At 42.9% G+C, this 21,551-nt stretch overlaps 1 long non-coding RNA gene across 1 annotated transcript in view; it reads left to right on the top strand.

The window, feature by feature from the left end:
* LOC125148359 (uncharacterized) overlaps positions 1-21,328 on the top strand; it is a 49,716-nt gene extending 28,388 nt beyond the window's left edge. The window contains exons 2-3 of the long non-coding RNA XR_007145510.1: positions 17,513-17,627; positions 21,246-21,328. This is a non-coding gene — a long non-coding RNA (uncharacterized LOC125148359). The remainder of the gene's footprint in view (positions 1-17,512; positions 17,628-21,245) is intronic.
* Positions 21,329-21,551: the final 223 nt, after the last annotated feature.

Genomic DNA, 21,551 nt, shown 5'->3' on the forward strand with positions numbered 1-21,551 from the left:
CTGCCCCTCCCCTGCTCATGCTCTCTCTCTCTCTGTCAAAAATAAACATTAAAAAGAAAAAAACTAAAAAAAAAGAAACACACATGAACTCTGATATTCAGTGCTTGTTTACATGTTTTCATATTCTCTTATTTTATTTGTGTATTTTTAAGTTCTTCCTAAAAGGTGAATGGTTGGAGAGGAAGTATGTGGCAGGCTTTTAGACAGCTGTCTTAGTTTAAAAGTTAGATGCATGCTGTCATAAGATTGCAAGCTACCTTGGCTAAGAGAATTTTGTAATTATCATTTCATCTCCCTGCCCCCTTGGTCCTTGCCTTCTGAGGAATCATGCTTTCCTACTGGAGGAGAGTTCTTTTTTGTCAAATAGTCTTCTCCCATGACAGGTGGAATGTATTCATATTCAAAACATCTACTTCTATTGAATTAAAATACCTTAGTCTTCTGAATTTCTAGGAGAAGGAATCTGACTAACCCATCTTGGCCCAACTCTGGTTCAAGGTAGAGGAAAGTAAGGGAAACAAAGCAGTACTGAGCAGAGCAGTGAAATGACATGAAAAGGAGGTGGGGATTATAGAGAGTGATACTCTGGAGTGGCTGCAAGGTTTGATGGAAATAACAGAAGAGACATTTTCATATTTTAATATGGTGCTATGGACTATTTGAACCCCCTTTGTGCTTTATGAGAAATGTAATTGAGGATTTGGGATTAAGCTTATTTTTGCTTGCTGGATTATATTTCTTTGGGGATATGAAACTATTTTAAGAGTAAGCCCTCCGGATTCTAGTTTTAACTAGGTTGCAACAAAGATTACAAATATGTAAAACCAGTTCAATGAAGTGTAGCTTACACTTGAGTTATTTGGTCTTGCACTATAATAGAAGTAATGAAGTCATTTAAGAAAGGAGGGAATAAAGTCCAAATGAAGACTTAATTCCTTCTTCCATCTTTTAAAAATTCCTTTTGGGTAAATGTACAATATAATGTATTAGCATTACAGGGGATATAAAAGATGAATAAGAAATTCCCTATAAAATTTGCTTATAATTTAATGAGAGAGAGAATGTATTAATCAGGAACGAAGGGACAGCCATGAGGAGATAAAGTCAGAAGAAAGATTTGTTCACAGGTGTATGAATTTTTCAGAAAGGAGCTATGATATGGATCTGAGTGGGTAAGAAGGCTTCAAGAGAAGGTCAGTCTTGTTTTTTTCAGGCTTATAGAATCAGGATTAACAGGATTAACAATCAGGATTGTTGGCCTGGAATTGGCAGGAAACTTGAATGTAGTGACTGTTTGGGGGAAGAATAACAAATGGGGCCTTTATCTGGAGGGGAGAGTTAGGTTCAAGAGGCAAATGGTTAGAGTTTTCCAGAAAGAGTCATTTGGGCCACATATTAGGATAAGGAATTGGACTCTCAGCCATTGGAAGTCTTTGGAGACTTCTGATCTGGGGAGTGACATCATTAAAGTTACGCTCTGATACAGTATGATATTAAAGGAAGGGTTATAAAGAAGAGGAAGAAGAAATATCTAGAAAAAAATAGGGTTATTGTGTTAAGGCAGCAGGCAGATTACCCAAAACCACTTCCTCCTGGTGGAATTCTTTTGAAATGGTATAATGGGAGTATTTCCATAAGAGCTATGAAAAACAAGGAAGAGTGCTGTCAGTGGAATAGAAACTTCTGAGATATTTCAGGAAGATAGAAAGCAGAGTCATCCACTAGATGGGAAAAGGAGACCAGAGGAACCTATAACTCAAGTATGAGTAGGAGACAGGATTACTATGGAGGTCAGAAAAATTGGGAGATGGTCACGGTGACTAAACAGAGTTGGGTCAAGATAAGTCAATCAGGTTCTCCTAGAAATTTGGAAGTCAGACTAAGGCATTTTAGTTCAACATGAGCAGATCTTTTGAAAATTTTTTTTAATGTTTATCCACCCTTGAGAGAGAGAGCGAGAGAGCGAGAAAGCGAGAGAGCGAGAGAGAAAGAGAGAGCATGCAAATGGGGGAGGGGCAGAGAGGGAGGGAGGCACAGAATCCAAAGCAGACTCCAGGCTCCATGCTGTCAGCACAGAGCCTGATGTGGGGCTCCAACCCATGAACTGAAGTTGGACACTTAACGGACTGAGCCACCCAGGTGCCCCATCATAAGAAGATCTTTTGAATGTAAGCATAGTGGCTGTGGAACAGCCATCTCCCAACTCTTGTAGGTGAAACCTGTTTGCAGAAAGAGAACAACACAGGATATGGCGAGAGAAACTTACTCCCTTCGGTGGTGGTGGACTGAACCACCTGTCATTGGCTTCCTTGGGACAGCCCAGTGGCCCATTATTCCCTTCCTGTTTGCTGAAGTTGTTTTCTGTTACTTGCATCCAAATCCCAACTGATAAAGTGAGTGTCATGAGTCTTATGCAAATGTTAAGTGAGTGTTTTTCAAGGGGGTGGATGTGAAATGACAGTTTTTTTGTTTTTTAACATTTTTTTAAGGGGGTTGTCAGGAGATGGAGGGCAAGTTCCCTTGTTTGAGATTGTGTTGGAAGATGTGAGAAACAAAGACGACCTTGAAAGCAACTCATTTAACTCATCATAAGTCAAATTAATGTTATTTGATTGCAGCAAAAAGAAAAAAAAAACCCATTGGAAAGCACCTTATGACCTCTTAATTAATATTGGCTCATTGACTAATAGTCTGAGGTGAATTCCAATTCCATAGACCATAACCTCAATCAGTCCCCTGAAAGATTTCTCTGGCTTAATGTGTTGCTGTTTGTTATATTGTTCCTTAAAATTGAAAATGGGTTAAATATTCCCTTTCCAGCTACCAAATTGATGCTCTCTTCTGCATAATTTATTCCTTTTCCCATATGCCATTGAAATATCTAGTAACATCCAATAGTTAAGTGTCCAGAGAACATTTTTCAGGCTGCCTCATTCACTCTGAAATAGCACACAAATTCTTTGTCAGACTTTGTGTTCTAGATTTTCATTTGGAAATTATGGGCCTGTAGTTAAATTCCTCTTTGTGCAGGACAGAACAATTTTACCCTCTACCGAGCTCTGATTTTTCACTCTGGCTTGGTTTTGGAGAGAACTGGGGTCACTAGTTAATGCTGGTTTTAAAATTCCTTTTAGTGCCATGGCCCTTTAACAGCCCTGGCTGTGGGTGAAATTATAAGGACGGTTTACATGTTCATTTTCGTTGTCATCTTTCTCAGTCCCACCGTTCTCCCTCTTCTATGTTCTACCTGCCAGCTTCCCTACATGTATCCAGAGAGCATCTTATTTTCCCAGGATGCTCTGCACGAGAGAACTGCTCCCTACACATTGCCTTTTATTCCACAAACAACCAAACCCCCTACCTCTGTCAAAACATTTCTATTCTGTGTCAAATATGCGTATTCATTTCTATATGTTAATGACTGAAAATATCTTGGAATATTAGGTTGCTAGATAACCAACATACTTTTAACGAGGATCTTTAGAGTGTCAAAGAAGTGACGTGTGATGGGAATTTCGGGTCTGAAGACAAGGTAGTCAATGTAATGGACAACGTAATGGATTCAGTCCTTGTGTCTATGACTTTCTTTTTCTTTGTGGACTGACCTTTCTCCCAATTGTCTGCACTATGTCTTAAGAATGGCCTCTGGCTACTGGGCTGTACTGGGCTTGACTGCTGTCTTGGTTTTGCCGAATACACCATGTGGGCAACTGAGTTCAGCTGGTTTAGCCAGATTCTCTCTCCAGTAACTAGAATCAAGAGAGGGCTGCAACTTTATTATGTGACCTTGAAAGACGAGGGGCAGCCATGCTTGCCAAGTGATTGATGGGATGGGGAAGCCAGCATAAAGAAAGATGATGCAATACCTGGACAGAGGGGGCCCAGAATGACGACAGCATGGAGGCCTGATGGGTTTACCTGGTCCCCAGGCCTTCCTGGCTTCAGCCTTTGCCAGCGTGATACACTTTAAAATGGTTTAGGTGAGGGGCACCTGGGTGGCTCAGTCAGTTAAGCATTCGACTTCGACTCAGGTTGTGATCTCGTGGTTTGTGGGTTTGAGACCCACATCAGGCTCTGTGTTGACAGTTCAGAGCCTGGAGCCTGCTTCAGATTCCGTGTCTCCCTCTCTATCTGCCCCTCCCCCACTCCCACTCTCAAAAATAAATAAACATTAAAAAAATGGTTTAGGTGATGGAGGCCTCAGTTTCAGAATTGTCCTTTATCTTACTATTTCTTTTCTTTTTAAAAAAATTTTAAAAATTCTTTCTTTGTTTCTTTCTTTTTTTTATGTGTTTTGAGAAAGAGAAAGAGAGAGAGAGAGAGAGAGAGAGAATGCGAGCTGGGGGAAGGGTAGAGAGAAAAGGAGACACAGAATTCGAAGCACGCTCCAGGCTCTGAGCTGTCAGCACAGAGCCCACCGTGGGACTCAACCACATGAACTGTGAGATCACGACCTGAGCTGAAGTCAGATGCTTAACCGACTGAGCCACCCAGGCACCCCTTCATCTTACTGTTTCTTTTTTTTTTTTTTTCAACGTTTATTTATTTATTTTTGGGACAGAGAGAGAAAGAGCATGAACGGGGGAGGGGCAGAGAGAGAGGGAGACACAGAATCGGAAACAGGCTCCAGGCTCTGAGCCATTAGCCCAGAGCCCAACGCGGGGCTCGAACTCACAGACCGCGAGATCGTGACCTGGCTGAAGTCGGACGCTTAGCCGACTACGCCACCCAGGCGCCCCATCTTACTGTTTCTAACCATGACTTGGAGATGACTCCATGTTTGGGAATATTGTGTGGGGTAAATAATTCAAAGAAGAATTCTATTTATGCTAATCAGAAATATAATGGCTTATAACTATCTGTGAAGAAGAGACAGAATAGTGTTGGCTGAAAGTGTGGAATGTTTAAGTTGGGGGCTGAGACAGCTTTCCGAGAGACATGTTGTCTGTAAAATGAAGGCAACATCCAGTGTGGAGAGGAGAGTTTGTCAGCTGGCCAATAGTGCGTGAGTTGCAGGTGTAATAAGAAATAGAGCCCTTAGCCCCTGGGAGGACTCTCTTTTTGGTTATGAGCAATCTCATCTTTCCTGGTTCACCATTCATACATTAACTTTTGTTTCACAATGTCTGTTTATGATATGAAGAAGGTTGGGAATCTCTGACTCAGAGTAATCATTAGCATTTATTGTTTGTTATGTGCTTTGCATTTTTTACCTTATTTAAATTTCATAAAAGCTTCATGAGATGGGTTGCCTTACTATTTCCTTTTCACACATAAGAAGAATAAGAAGTCCATATGGTAAGTAATTTGCACAAGCCACACACCTGATAGGGCTATGGAGTGGAGACAAAAACTCCGGTCGTTTGGGTGTAGATGCCGAATGCCGTGCTTTGAAGTACAACTCTCTGTGCCTCCCTTACCAAGAAGATCTGCTGACAGGCACCATGGCCCATGGGGAGAAAAAAGCTCCACACAGGGATATTACTAGTTTTTGCCTCAATTGCTCGACTCATGTAATATATTCTTCTTGGGGCAATTGGCTTGCTACCTAGAGGATGGGCTATGCCAACGTTGAAATGAACGATACTATATGGACATTAAGTAATGAAAAGTTAATTGATTTTCCCTCATCTCTGGCAAGGTGATTACCTTGCTTCTTTCCCTGTTAAGTAGGCTGCTGATAGTCAAAATGGGGCTACTTGGTGTCAGGAAGTGCAGCTAGAGCAGTACTTATTCTTGATACCATTAGCTGATGACAGTTGTCAACAGTTGGTGATTATTTGTCCTCGGAGAGCTCCATTAGTCAACTAGCCATGCTCCTTGTGGAGAAGATGAGACTGGCCAAAAAGGCCTTTTATTACATTGAAACTATCTGGACTGGCCACATCCTCTGTGGGGTCCTCTACTTTATGTGAGCCAAGAACAGGAAGAAGAACAAAACACACACACACACACACACACACACACACACCCCTTTCTCTTCTCTTTCTCTGTCTCTGTCTTTCTCTGAGTCATTTCCTAGGGAAAGAGAAAACATGTTTTATTATTGGCTCTTAGTCCTCAGGGCAAAACTGTTACAGAGATAATATATGGTCACTTATTTAGGATTTTTGAAAAAAAATTCAAAAAAAATTTTTTTAATGTTTATTCAGTTTTGAGAGACAGAACGCAAGTGGGGGAGGGACAGAGAGAGAGAGACAAACACAGAATCTGAAGCAGGCTCCAGGCCCTGAGCTGTCAGCACAGAGTCCGACGCAGGGCTCAAACTCACAAACCATGAGATCATGACCTGAGCCTAAGTTGACTGCTTAACTGACTGAGCCACCCAGGTGCCCCAAGATTTTTGAAATTTAAACCCAGTGTGGTACCTCTTTGTTTGCCTAATCTCACTGCAGAGTTCTGTTTCTCGTTGACCAAAGATTCCTAACTAATCAGGTTCAGGAAAGAGAATTTGGAGCTGGGTGTTTCGGTCCCTCAGAACAGGTGGTTCTTCAGGTGAAGGGCTGTTGGATGCAGTCTTTGAAAATGGGCGACAAGACATTTCTCTCAGTCTGGGTCAAAGTAAAGTCACAGAGGTGGGGGGATTCCATCTTTGACATGGGATTCGACTTCGTAGTTTTACCTTTATGTCTTCTTGGTGCGTGAGGGGAACATGATTGATCCGTGAAAGCTTTTCCATCCCTGGCTTTCGTGACTTTTCTCCCCTCTTTCAGAAAACATAGCTATTACAAAGGAAGTGCAACTGCTCTAGCCTCTTCAAAATAGAATAATGACATTTTCATAGCAAGCGATTGTGGGAGGAAGTGCGGGGATGTTGAGCTGGCGGGAATCCAGAGGTTTTTAAAGAGCCAGAGAAAGGTCGTTCACCCCTTAAAAAGTGACGGTTGTGAAAACAACCCAATTTTAGAATTTGTCATCTTGTGTTAACAGCATCCCCTTTCATAGTTACTGATATCTGTCAGAGTAAATGCCAGCGGTAAAGAGCTCAGCCGCAGGCTTCGCTGAGGAGGTAGGAGGCTTGAGTTTGAGGTCTGTGCACATTTTTCTGGTGGGCTGGAGGCTGGTGTGGGGAAAGAGCTTTGGCCTGGGAATCAGGACACTTCATCTGTCTTGTCTGTGACACTGAGTAGCTTCTGACCCTGCAGCTCATGAATCTCTGCTTCTCAGTCCCGTCTTCTGTAACACGAGTGAGTCGGACAAGGTTAACTTTAAGATCTTCTCTGGCTTGAAAATTCTGTGATTCTAAGTTCTGGGTAAATGCCATGAATCACAGTGGTCTCTGCATTAATATTGTGTTTCCCCCCCAGTTTTTCTCAAGCAAATAATTGGCTCCTTCAAAGTTCTTGCCTACCATTTAATCATGGCAGATGGACAGTTTGCCAGTGTCGTCAAAGAAGAAAAGCTCCTGTTTAGCCACATTTACTCTCAGTCTTCCTCAGTTGGCATGAGGGAGGGAGGCCCTGACTCTGGCCAGACCAACATCTTTGCATCTTGTCTCTGAGGCCGGCATCCACAGAACCTAATAACCTCTGAGCCAACTGCTCAGAGGTGCTCCTTTTGGTATATCTGTGGTCTGAGAGCCTTTAAATGACATGTTGTTGCTCAGGGTGATTAATAGTGGAATCACAGGTTCTAAAAGCTGCAAAGGAACAGAGACCACAGAGTCTCTGATGGTCTTATTTATTTATTTATTTATTTATTTATTTATAAAAATGTTTATTTTTGAGATAAAGGAGGAGCTGGGGAAGGTGGGGGGTGGGGGTACAGAAGATCTGAAGTGAAGCAGGCTCTGCACTGACAGCAGTGAGCCCAATGTGGGGCTCGAGCTCAGGGACCATGAGATCATGACCTGAGCTGAAGTCGAACGCTCAGCTGACTGAGCCACCCAGGCGCCCCTCTGATGGTCAGTTTTATATGTCAACTTGGCTTGGTTACGCTAGGCTATAATCCCATTATTCAATGAAACACCAACCTAGGGGTTGCTGTGAAGGGATTTTGTGGATGTGATTTATGGTCACAATTAGTTGACTTGAATTAAAGGAAGTTATCTTGGATGATCTGGGTGGACATGAAACAAATAGTTGAAAGGCATTATGGGCAAAACCCATTTCCTGGAAGGAGAAGAAATTCCTCCTACAGGCTGTTGCTTTAGTTTGTGCCTGAGAGTTCCAGCCTTCCCCTCCTGATGGCCTGCCCTATGGATTTCAGACTTGCCCAGCAGGGCCCCATAATCTTGTAAGCCAATCCCTTACAATGCATCTCTTAATATATATCTCCTGCTGGTTCTGTTTCTCTGGTAGAGCCCTTACTGATACAGACTCCAAGCCCTGCATTTTTATAAAAACAAAAACAAAAATAAAAACAAAAACAACCAGGTCAGGTCCCCAGAGTTCATTCATAGGAGATCTGGGTGCCCTGTCTCCCAGGATTGTGAACTCCCCACAGCTCCCCATTTCCATTACTTGGGTTCCAGTTGGAAATATGGACACAAGGACTTAGGCATAATACATAAAGGACTCCCGTCTCATCATTCCATGCCCCCAATTATGTCCAACCAGGTATGGCTTGGTCGATATGCTCATCATTTTTAGGTGACTTTTGTTCAGTGTTGAATGACTTTGTGGAAATGTAAGCATAGTACACTGGCGTGTTACAATCCATTGAGCCTTGACAATGGAATCAAATGCTCAGATTTTGCACAAAAACACCTAACAGGATGTTGAGGGATCCGGGAGCCTTAGGAGGACAATCCTGCAGCATGCATGGGCCATCAGATGCTGGAAAGTGTTCAGCTGTAAAAATACTTCTTGCTCACACCCTTCATTGGGCAAATAAAGCTCTGGAATAACAGGTTTTTTTTCAAGTTTATTTATTTATTTTGAGGGGTGGAGGGGCAGAGAGAGAGGGAGAGAGAAAGAATCCCAAGCAGGCTCTGCATTGTCAATGCAGGGCCCGACGTGGGGCTTGAACTCACCAACTGAGAGATCATAACCTGAGCCGAAACCAGGAGTCAGACCCTTAGCTGACTGAGCCACCCAGATGCCCCTGGATTAGCAGTTTTCTGTTGTTTTGGAGCTGACTGAGATGCCTTGGGGAATCTAATGCAAACTTTCTCAACCTTAGCACTGTTGACATTTTGAGCCAGATAATTCTTTGTTGTGGGGGCTGACCTGTGCATTGTAGCGTGTTCAGCACCATACCTGGCCTTTACCCACTAGAATCCAGCAGGATGCTGGATTTGGGACAACCCAAACTGTATCTGGACGTTGTCAGATGCCTTTAGTGGGCAAAATCCCTTTTGGTTAAGAAACACTGATCCAAGGGAAGCCAGTAAAATGTGCACATGAAGAAAAATTTGCAAATAATTTAAGGGTATTCATAGAGCTCCCTGAAACAGGAGTTTACTCATAGTTGACACAGCTAATAAGGAGCAAAGCTACTGTCTCTCTGTTAGGAGGGCAATGGTGGTACCTGCTCTGAACCTGTCCAACGTACTGTTGCCCAGGTAGGGAAGTTTGTTGTCAGGAACATGGAGAAGTTTGTCCTCGTGTCCACAAGAATCCCAGGATAAGAACCTATGCTTATTCTAGTGTTTGACGATCTTTTCTATATTGTTATTCAGTATATTTTTGTCATGTTGTCAAATGTATGCATCTTGTCTCCTAGCTGGAGTGGAAGTTTTTGAACAGAGGGGAGCGTGACAAATATTTTAGCCCAGCACTTGCCTCATGATGGCGCTCGGTAAATGTTGATCAATGGATCAAAAGAACAGTGGAGCCTGCTGGAGGACACACATCCCTACCAGGGCAGCAATGTGGTGGAGGGGTTCAGAACACGTGTTCCTTCTCCCTCCCACCAGGGAGACAGTAGCTTTGCTCCTTAGTAGGTGAACTTTGGGTAAAGTTACACAAACTCTCTAAGCCTCAGGTGCTCATCTCTAAAATGCAGAAAATCGGGGCGCCTGGGTGGCGCAGTCGGTTAAGCGTCCGACTTCAGCCAGGTCACGATCTCGCGATCCGTGAGTTCGAGCCCCGTGTCAGGCTCTGGGCTGATGGCTCAGAGCCTGGAGCCTGTTTCAGATTCTGTGTCTCCCTCTCTCTCTGCCCCTCCCCCGTTCAGGCTCTGTCTCTCTCTGTCCCAAAAATAAATAAACGTTGAAACAAAAAAAAAAAATTAAAAAAAATAAATAAAATGCAGAAAATCATAGAGTTGTTGGGGGCATAAAATTAACTATCTATGTAGAGCATCTGGCGCAAAAAATGTCCCATAGATATTAGCCATTATTATTATCATCATTATTCCTACTGTTCCTCTAGTGTAGGTCCTGGTTGACGTGGTGGCTAGTCAGGTTTGGAGGGACGTGGGAAGTGTCAGGGCAATGAGGAGGACAGCAGAGGGACTTGTTATAGGGGGCGGGGTGGGGGAGTTGCCTAGCAGAGGTTGAACCCAGAACTAAGGAGGGTTCACTTGGCTCCACGGCCCTCAGTCCCCCGTCTGCACAGTGCTCCGGGTGGGCAGGGAATGTGGCTGGCCTCCCAGTCTTCCTCATGTGGCCTAGAGGGGGTACAATTACTGATATTGGTTTCTCAGGGCATCTTAGCAGCAGGGAGCAAAGTTTGCATATTTTCAGAGCAGTAAATAAACAGTGTACATTCCCCTGCAGGATAATTAGAAAACCAAAGAGTCCGTGCCATGAAAAAAGTAGGGAGCCAGTTGTTTAGAAAGCACTCAGAACGGCCACTTGACAGGTGGCTCTTGGAGGGCCCTGGAGGTGTGTGGCAGCGGGCACTGTGGGTAAAAGTGCCCCTACCTCCTCTGGAAAAAGGACAGTCTTCAGACAGAATGTACTAACCAGCCCTGGGTTCCTTCTGCCAGCACTGCTCAGAGATGAGCTCCCCGCCCAATTAGGCAGCCTCTGTGGAGATTGCTTTCATCAAGCCTTGTTAAGAGGGAAAATAACAGAATGTTCTCACTGCTTTCAAATTTACTTTGAAGCTTGCATTTATCTGCCAGCAGGAAATGTTTGTCTTTCCCCTGAGCTGGTAGGTGAGTCCTGGAATTAACAGGTGATGTTTCTCCAAATACTGCTCAGTTCAACAGTATCATTATTTCTTTTCATTGCTAGGGATTAATGGCCAGGAAAATGAAGACTCTTCATAGGGAACTTGGGCATAAAGACATAGAGAACTGTTTGGTAGGAAAATTCTCCAATCCCATCCAGTGTTTAAAAACTCAGGGTTTGCGCACTGCCTCCCTTGCCACCAGTCAGATCACTGGAAACTGGAGACAGAAATGGAAAACTACTGCACTAACCACCCTTAAGTGCTACTTTTGTCATGTAACTTTGTCCCTCAGGATCCTTACTTGTTCTCCACTTCTTACCATATGTTATTAAATTACTTAGCCTGGATTTCAAGCTTGCTCATCATCTGGGCTCATGCTACCTGGTCAACAATTACTTGTAGAAAGATGAATGAGATAATCCATGAAACATACTTAACCACAACGTCTAGAACATAGTAGAAGATAGTTAGGTTTTACTAACATTATTTTTATTTGAGAAAGTGATTGCTTTTGTCTGCATCAATCTACTACCCTCCTTCCTCTAGGGACAGTATCTCTACGTTAAGGACACAAATCTCTTCTCTTTTGCAGTCACACCTCATGGGCGACTAGCCAATCATGGTGCATCATCTCCCATCTCTCTTGTCACAGAGCTTGGTGACTCAAACTGGGTGAAGAAAAATCCTTAACTGGCATTTTTCAAACAGAAGCTGGAAGCCAAGCTTCCTTTTTTGCCTCTGGATATAAGTCGTTAAGATACAAGCCCAGAAGCTGTCTGTGGCCATATTTTTATCCTGTGGGGACAGGTGACCTAAGGACAATAAAGCTGAAATGTGGGAAAAAACATCCAAAGACGTGTGTGCGTGCGTGTGTGCGTGTGTGTGTGTGGAGAGAGAGAGAGAGAGAGAGAGAGACAGACAGACAGAGAGACATGAAAGAAGAAAATATTTAAGGGCCCAATTCTGGTAGTTACTAATTCCAGCCCTATTTGTAAAATTTTTTGGCTTGGCTATGTGAACCTATAACTGTTCCTTTCTGTGTTTCACTAATTCAAGGTGGCTTTTAGTCTCCTGCTGGTCACTTGGAATATAAGGATAAATGAAGCACAGCCCCTGCCCTCAAGGAATGCCATTTAGTGAAGGATGATGGCTTTGTAGATCATGCAGGGCTTTATTGCTGGGAGTAGGGATAGCCGAGTGACCCTCAAACGAAGCTCTCTGATAGGGGTTCTTAACTTAAGGTGTAGAGACCTGGGAGGCATTCACAGATACGTTTAAGGGAATTGCCTTCTGTAATGTTATGCATAATTCTTAGGGCACATGTTTTTTTTGTTTTGTTTTCTTTTTTGGAGGTTTGGGGAGAGAATAAGATTCTCAAAGAGATAACTAAGCCAAACAAAAAACAAAAAACAAAAAACAAAACCCCCAAATCTCTCTACAGGGAGGTCATGTACAAGAATTCCCCAAATGTGAAGTGACTCGGGAAGACTGCAGAAAGAACCTTCAAGGCTGCCTTGGATATCTGAAGCACATAAGGAATTCCTCCTGTCAAGTCTGGAGAATAGTGACAATCCAATTTACCTAGAGTCACAAAGACATGGCTTCTCTTCAAAAGGAACTTTCCAGGGCCTTCAGCCAGGGACTTCTCCCAGTTCCAAGAGCTGGAGGGAGATCATCCTTAATTTCCAAAAGGCGATAATGGGGTTTAAATACCAACAGTTGACACTCCTTTTGTCTGGAATGACCTCTCGTCATCTACATGACTTCCTTACTTTCTTGAGCACACAATGCAATTGTCCCTTCCTATAAGCAAGCGTTTCTATACATGTTCTGCTTACATTTCTACACTATTTAAACGTCCCGCCCCTGACACTCATTATTCCCTTATCCAGCATTACTCATCTAGCATGCATCATACACTGAGGTGTCCTTGCTTTATTTATGTAATTTAATTATGTATTTATATATATTTATTTTCTCTCTCAGCAGAATTGTAAGCTCTGTGAGAAAAGGAACTTTGGTAGACTTGTTCATATATCATATCTCAAGCACTGAGAACAGTTCCAGACATGGAATAAGTTAAAAAAAAAAGTCTTCCCTTTGTTCTTCTACCTAAGTATTAATTGTTCTCTCTCCATCTTGTAAAGACGGAATAACATAAACAACACGGCACAGGCCATGGTGTCAGATAGCTCAGACTGAATCCAGGTGTTGACCTGAAAATACCTTTATTGATAACAGTTACAATGCTAAATGAGGTGAAGAAGGCTTGGTGTCTTGAGAGAGGCATGAAAACCAGGCACATCCTAGTCTCTTTGATGCAAATCTACAGATATGAAGGGTCTTTTATAGGTTAAGAAGGGACCTCAGGTTCTGTTTGCTGCTCTGCTACATGCTAGCTAAGAAACCTTGGCCAAATTGCTTTATTTCTCAAGTCTAATTTCTTCAGCACCTCCCCATGACCCCTGTGAGATAACGTGTTAAAGCACTTAGCACAGTGTCTTAAGCAGGAGTTATGGCTTAGTGTGAGTGTTGGTACATGCATAGTAGACACTCAGTAAAAGTCAACCGCTGTCACGAAGACTTTTCTGAACCCTTTTGTACCTTTCTGTGCTCTCCTGTGGCGTTTCTCATTTCTGTCTCATCCACTTAGCTGTAGTGATCAGTGTGTGTGTCTGTGTGTCTGTGCTATATTCTCTCAAACAGATCAAATTCCCTGACAGCTTGCACTTACTTTTGGCTTTCCATATGGCACAGTCCAGCACCAAGCATGTGGTTCCCTTAATTCTTGGTGACCTATTGGAATGGAGAGTCCTGTCCTCCCTGATCCCTTATAATTTTCTCTCTGTTTTATTCTGTTGACTTAAAAAAGGGTCTTTCTTAAAATACACACTTGTTCCTCCCTTAATGCTCAGAGGAAGGCTCTATGCACAGAGGGAGCTCCAGAATAACCAAATGAATACCTCTTTGTTGGCTAATACCTTACATGAGGAGGTACCTAATCCACCGATTGATTTCCTTTTGATTCAGCCAAAATGGCTCTGGAGCAAATAGCTCATCTCTGTGATCTTTTCAGAAGGAGGGTTCCTTTACTGAGACCTGACCTCTTTCTTCCTTGATCTTTCCATCTATAAAATTGGGATCATAAGGACCCTAGTAAGTTTACAAGAAGCCTGGGAACATTTCTACCTATCAGTCTGGTCATAGCACCCTGTGACAGAGGGCCCAATTCTTTTTTATTTTTTAATGTTTATTTATTTTTGAGAGTGTGAGAGAGAGACAGAGCACGGGTGGGGGAGGAGCAGAGAGAGAGGGAGACACAGAATCTGAAACAGGCTCCAGGCTCTGAGCTGTCAGCACAGAGCCCAACGTGGGGCTTGAACTCACAAACAGTGAGGTTGTGACCTGAGCCAAAGCCAGATGCTCAACCAACTGAGCCATCCAGGCGCCCCACAGAGGGCCCAATTCTTAACATTAGTGACTTAGGGCATTGTTGCCTGTCTGCCTTAGTGGTTACTTTTAGTTCTGGATTAGTTGGTTTGGAATACATCAATGATAGAAGATTTCTAGGTGAAATCTAGGATTGAGGGCTCAAGACCGTTTCTTGGGAGCAGGTGCTCGAGAAAATGATTTAAGTAGTAGTTCTAATGTCACATCTTTTAGAAGTTCTCCGTGACCTCCCAATTAAGTCATGCCCCCTATCACACATGGTCATGGTGCCCTGTAGTTTTCCTTCATAGTTTTCCTCAGAATTTGGATATATTTGTTGATTTGTGCAGTTGTCTGGTTAAGGTCTGCTTTCTCAACTATACTGTGAACTCTTCCATGTCAGGGATGATTTTGCTTAGTAGTGTCTGGTATGTAGTAGTTACTCACTAAAGCTTTGTTGAGTAGTAAATTAGTGAAGAGAAATACTCTTTGTTGGTGAAGAACTACAGATGGAGCTGATTCTCTTGAAACCAGGAAAGGTCTGGTGGTTTTACTCTATGCTTCCTTGGAAGGACTGTCTTCTCATTTATAATCATGAAGACAGGCCAGCAGATAACTACCCAGTGCAGCTGGTCGGAAACTCAGGGAAACAACGTCTTGCTGACACAAGTCTCTGAGCTCTTGGTAATGCTGAAGTCCATTAAACTTCATAAATAGTGTCTGATGAGGAAAGTAGTGATTTTGGATCAAAACGGGAAAGGAGTCAGAGGTCAGTTTCCAGAACGTGAAGGAAATCACGTAGCTCTTCCTTGAGGACTGCTATGTCTAGACAGGCTACAATGCACACTGTTAGCCCATAGAACAATTTCACTATTGGGCAAAACCTGTGGTGTCCAGAGGAAGCACAACTCTTTTTGTCTCACTGAGTCCCCTTTAGTCCTAATAGATTGTACCTCAGAAGGGGGTCTGGTGGTCTCATCTTTCTCATGCCCCCTTCCTCTTCTTACATACACTTTCTATCCCTCATCTTCCCCAAGGGATCCAGCTTTCTCCTGGATAGTTCCAAACCCCTTGAAATTCTCTGAATGATTCCTATAGGTCTCTAATGAGTTTGGCTGTAGTTCCTTCAGATTCTCCAGGGCGGAGCAGCCTCAAGACAAAAAAGCTTTTCTTTTGCTAATTTTAGCCCCTCCATAATATCAGTTTGCAGAAATATTCTGTGAGCAGTCTGTTTCTTTACTCTGCCTCCTAGTTGGAGGATACATACATAGAGTAGCATTTCCCAAGTTGAGCTTTGTGGAATATCACTTTCAGGAGTTATTGACTTATTCATGCATTAACACATAGGTAGTTAACATCTACTACTGTATGTCAGATTCTGAGCTAAATGGTGAGAAAAGAGAGCCATAGGCCTTCCTTTCAGGGAGCTCACCATCTAGTGAAGAGACAGCTATTAAGGAAGTGATCGATGACGTGTGAAATTTTCATATGAGGTAAGTTTCATAGATACAAAAACGTGTGTTGTGCTATGAAAGCATAGAGTCGAGGGTAGGGGTTGGTAACTTTTTTTCTGTAAGGAGCTAGATGGTATTTTTTTTTTTTTGAGGGTCAAATGTCCTTTGATCTAACTATGTGCAATTCTGCTGTTGCAGTATGAAAGAGGTCTTAGACGACACGCAAACAAAGGAGCGTGCTATGTGTTCCAATAAAACTTTGTTATGGACATTGAGATTTGATTCTCATGTAAGGATTATAAGTCATAAAATAGTAGTCTTTGTTTGAATTTTCTTTTCAACCACTTAAAAATGCAAAACTGTTTTTAGTTTGTGGTCTGTACAAAATAGGTTGTGGGCTTCATTTGGTCCACAGGCTGTAGTTTGCCAACCCTTGCTCAGGGAGTTAGGAAAGATTTTCCTGAAGGAGGGGCGTTTGATCTGAAATCCGAAATCTGAGTAGAATAACCTGGTAAGGTGGGGACTATGGTCCTCCAAGGGACCAAGGGAGTCCTTAGCTATAACAGAACTCTGGAATATAGTGAGCACGTGTACACTAAGAAATATATCCGTGCAAGTGACCCCAGAATCCACGTAGTACTTTTATGTCAATATTTCTGAGAATTTGTGTTTCTTTCCTGAGGGATCATTTAGGCTAGGATTCGACACGACTGCTATTGTAAACAGTTAAGTGTGAGCTTTCCTGGGGGTAAGGGGGTAGACAATATGGCTCCCAGAGGTCCCTGTCTGGCATTTAATGATGGCATTATAACTGCAAGAGAATTGAATGTATTTACCAAATGCTCAGTGGGGAAAACAATTGCAGTACATATTTAGCTGATGATGACCTACAACTTCTCTGGAGAGCTGTGAGATCCTATTGATTCTCACTTCATAAAATGCTTATTTGGAAACCCTAATATCTGTGAGAGTTTGCCAAGTGCTGTTTCATTAATGTGGTCCCTCCCAGAGCACCCAAGGAAAAAGTGGAAAAATTCTGTACTACATCTATATGTTATGAGAAGTTTTGAGTTTATTCGGCCCGATACTTGGGTAGTAGGCTGAATTTTCCACCACTCATCCAATTATTTTGACTACATGTGTCCTTACCTTAAATGTGCACATGAATTCTTTCCTGATTTTTTTTTTTTTCGGATGCAGGACAGTGTCCTGATTCTTTTAAAATTCTCTCCATTGGTAGAGCCAGAGGAAAATTTTTTTTTAATTTATTTTTATTTTTTTTAACGTTTATTTATTTTTGAGACAGGGAGAGACAGAGCATGAACAGGGGAGGGTCAGAGAGAGGGAGACACAGAATCTGAAGCAGGCTCCAGGCTCTGAGCTGTCAGCACAGAGCCCAACGCAGGGCTCGAACTCACGGACCGCGAGATCATGACCTGAGCCGAAGTCAGCCGCTTAACCGACTGAGCCACCCAGGCGCCCCAAGAAAATTTTGATAACTACTTTTTGATGAGCACTTTTCCAACTATGTTCACCTCCTTGTCTGGGATTTCTGTCCTGTGACAGCCGCCTGTTGGGATGCAAGGCATGTTGGTCTAACTCTTGGGAAATGACTTGTCTGGGAGGCCAGCTGACACCAGCAAATATAAAGTTGAAGGGAAACATCAACGGCTACCACCAAGTAAGTGAGTTTACTCTTTTATCTGCTTAAGTCTCTTTCTCTTATTTCTGTGTCTTTTTAATTGCCACACCTCAGCCTTGGATCAAAACAAGAGGGAAATAAAATACAATTAGAGTCTCTGCTCCTCTGTGCAGTGCTGTTGCTGAGGTAAATAAGTGATTTGGGTGACTCTGCAGCACTTTTCCATTACATTTGTAGAGGAAGCAGTGTTCATTATACATCAGAGCGATTTGCTATAAATGGTGTATTTATCTCATTTCCTCCGGTTGAGTTTAAATCCTCAGTTGGCCTCCACGTAAATCTTGCTTAAAGCCATAGAACGTGAAAGCTGAAGGGGCCTTGCAAATTCTCAGGCTGGGCTTTCTCATGCTCAGAAAGGGAAACTGAGGCAATGGGGTTGGGGCGGAGCTAAAGTTAACTCCCACCTCCTGACTCCTGCTCTGGGCTCTTAATAGTCTAGCTTCTGTTTGCCACCCAGCGCCCACCAGTCTTCTGATGCACTGTTGCCATCTTCTTTCTATTTTACGTAGACAGAGGTCCCACAAGACTTACTTTCAAGACATAAAAAGGTTTCTCCCCTGACAGAACAAAGCAAAGATATTCTTCCTTCCACAGAGAAGGAGAGAGGTGCTAATTTCTACGGGAAGGAGAAATAGGGCATGCCATTTGACTAAGTGAGGAGAGAAACGTGGGAGTGAGGATGAGGAGTATTATACAGTAGCCAGAGATATAACGTCTCATAAACACACTGAGCAGGAGTAATAAAGAAAGTGCTTTTGCTCCCTGTGTATATATGGCTGGAGGGAAGGGTAAGCAGTAAAGGATTTATGTGGACTGGTACTGAGCTACGTTATAGGCACGTTCATGGGGCGTCCTAAGTAAGGTAAGGCAGCAGCAGGTGGGACTAAGGCAGTTGGAAAGGAATAGTTTTTTTTTTTTTTAATTAATCTGAGAAGAGGGTAAGGCACTTTTTATGAGCTTATGCTCACTCGGTTAGCTTTAGTTTGAGGGAGTTGGTGTCCATTTATCACAAGGTACTTGTGAGCATACTCTGTGCATGGCACTTTGTCAGAAACTTTAGGGGCACTATGTCAGAAGCCCCCGTCTCCAGAGAGCTGAAAGGAATTGGTGATTAAAATACATGGACTTATGCATAGGATTGCCAGATAAAATATAGGATATGCAGGTAAATTTGAATTTTAGATAAACAAGGAGTAATTTTTTAGCATAACAATGCCCCAAATATTGCATGGAGCATGCTGGGGGTCCTATATTTTGAATTGCCAAATCTGGCACTTTTACTCATGGATGGATAACTGGGAGTTTATTATAAAGGTGCAAAGACTTTATTGATATTGGACCTGGAATGGCCCTTTGAGATCATTTAAAACCCTTTGTATTAGATGAAGAGAATTTAGGCTCAGAGAAGGTAAGCGAATTGCCTTGGTTCACACGGCTGGCAAGTGGCAGAGCTTAGTCCTCTGTTTTCTAACTCTTGGTATGATGTAGCACGCTGATTTAATTAGTAAAATGAGCATCGTGGACTGATGTGTTTGAGAAAGCTCCAGGGGAAGTAAGACCTGAGCTGACGTGTTTTTTTTTTTTTTAACTGAGTTTATTTTTGAGAGAGAGAGAGAGAGAGACAGAGAGAAATCTCGGCATGCGCGAGCGAGGGAGGGGCAGCGAGAGGAAGACAGAGAACCCTAAGCACTGTGAGATCATGACCTGAGCCAAAGTCAGACACTTAGCCAACTGAGCCACTTGGGTGCCCTGAGCTGAGTTTTGAGTGAAAGTAGAATGGTTTGGAGAAGGCATTCTGTTGGAAGGGCAAATACAAGCAAAGGTGCGGAGACAGGAATAAATTGTTGTTCAACAAAGGAAGGAATGGAAACGTGTCTCTGTGGGATGTAGATCAGTCATTGGATGAAAGGATTCATGCGGGGGAGGAATGAAAGCAGGGAATACTGGAAAGGTAGATTAGATAGGAATTAGATTTTAGAGCACCTTAGCTACAGGTTTAAGGATTTGGACTTTATTTGGAATGCCATAAGAGGGAGGTGCTAAGGGTTTTTCAGCAGATAGGTAAGCTCTATTTCAATGATCAAAGCTATTCTGAAAGAAGAAGAGCTGTTTTAAGAATTTGAATAGCAATTTTTGAAAGTCCCTAGGGTTAATTTACCATTCAAATAGCTAGGATGATGGCTCATACACTAAACTTCTCCCACGGAGGAAGAATAGCAATATTCCAATGCCCTGTAGAAAATGAGCTAATAGTAGGGCATGATGGGAATTCCTCATTATGATTATAATCACAATTCTGGTGGAGGGGACTGAAATTTGGGGCCTCTGTCTGTGTTGTGGGGTGTGTGTGTGTGTGTATGTGTGTGTTTCAAGTGAAATAACCACTTGAAGCTTCCAGAGTAGCATGATCCAGCGAACACATATAGATCCTTGTCACAGGTGTGCCTGGGTGGCTTAGTCGGTTGGGAATCCAACTTCAGCTCAGCTCATGGTCTAAAGGTTGGTGAGTTAGAGCCCCATGTCAGGCTCTGTGGTGACAGCGCAGAGCCTGGAGTCAGCTTCGGATCTTGTGTCCTGCTCTCTTTCTGCCTCTCCTCCACTCGCACTCTTTTTCTCAAAAATAAATAAACGTTAAAAAAAAATCTTGTCACAAAGGAATTGAATTCAATGCCAAAGGAATATCTTGATGATTGGTCTGATGAACAAGTGAGATTTTATCTGAATGCCTTGGAATAAGGAGAGATTGGTGGTGAGAAATTAGAGAGATTAGCAGGAAGGGATGTCCATTGGCAGTAAATATACAAAAAAAGCCAGTGACCCTTGGGTAAATCTGATTGATTTAGTAGGTAGGAAGTAGGTCTTCTGCAGTTATAGCTGGAAGTTCATTAAACTTGGGCGAGTAGGAGGATCTCCAGTAAAGAGGAAGATCAACATCATTTTTCACCCAGTCCTAAAGGGTCCAAGTCTTATCAATCTTTAGGACAAGTTGAGGAGTAGACTGACTTAAGGAACAATTAAGTCCCTTTTTCACCCTGCCCTCTAATTTTCCCTGCAAACTGGCTGAAAAGATGAAATTATTTTGATTGAGCTAAGCATTAATTATTTGATCAGAGTTAAAAGATTTGTGAGGTGCCTGGTGGCTCAGTTGGTTAAGCCTCTGACTTTTGATTTTGGCTCGGGTCATGACCTCATGGTTCATGAGATCAAGCCCCGTATTGGGTTCTTCCCTGACAGCGTGGAGCCTGCTTGGGATTCTCTCTCTCCCCCTCTTTCTGCCCCTGCCCCATAATAAACAAACAAATACTAAATAAATTAACATTAAAAACAAAGTTAAAAGATTTGAAAAAGGCAGCTGTGTCCAGGAGACATGGCTAAGGAGGATGGGTTTTCATAGAAGTGTAAACAGAGACAGAAAGTCCTTGGTTGCTTAGTAAAGAGAGCAGAGGGCTGGCTGTGTGGCATCCCAGTGGGAATCCACGGGAGTTGGGTGTGGAGTCTGGAGCTGGGAACTCTGATGACATTACAATTTTCCTGTTGTGGATACTATTTCCCATCATTATCACGTGACCCTGAAACATAGGTGTTCTCTGTTTCCAGCTCTGTCCAACTCTGTGGGAGCCATGCTCCGAGGTTCAACTTTGCCCGCCCAAATGAACTACTTTCTCCATGGAAGAGTCCCGCATGGAATGGTAAAGGCAGGGACCCTGCTGGGAACCAGGAATGTGAAGGGGTTCACACATTGAACAAGTTGCAGCTCACATTCTCCTCTGGAAGAGATGTGCCTTTTCTTAATATTGGCGCTCACACTAAGGGATAAACATAGGACCCCCCATGGTTGAGGAACGTCCCAAACTGAACTCCTGAGAGTCGGCATCTGCACATAATTACTTAGGGCACATAATT

This window comes from Prionailurus viverrinus, chromosome D2 (genome assembly GCF_022837055.1).
Source record: "Prionailurus viverrinus isolate Anna chromosome D2, UM_Priviv_1.0, whole genome shotgun sequence".
Classification (NCBI taxonomy): Eukaryota; Metazoa; Chordata; class Mammalia; order Carnivora; family Felidae; genus Prionailurus; species Prionailurus viverrinus.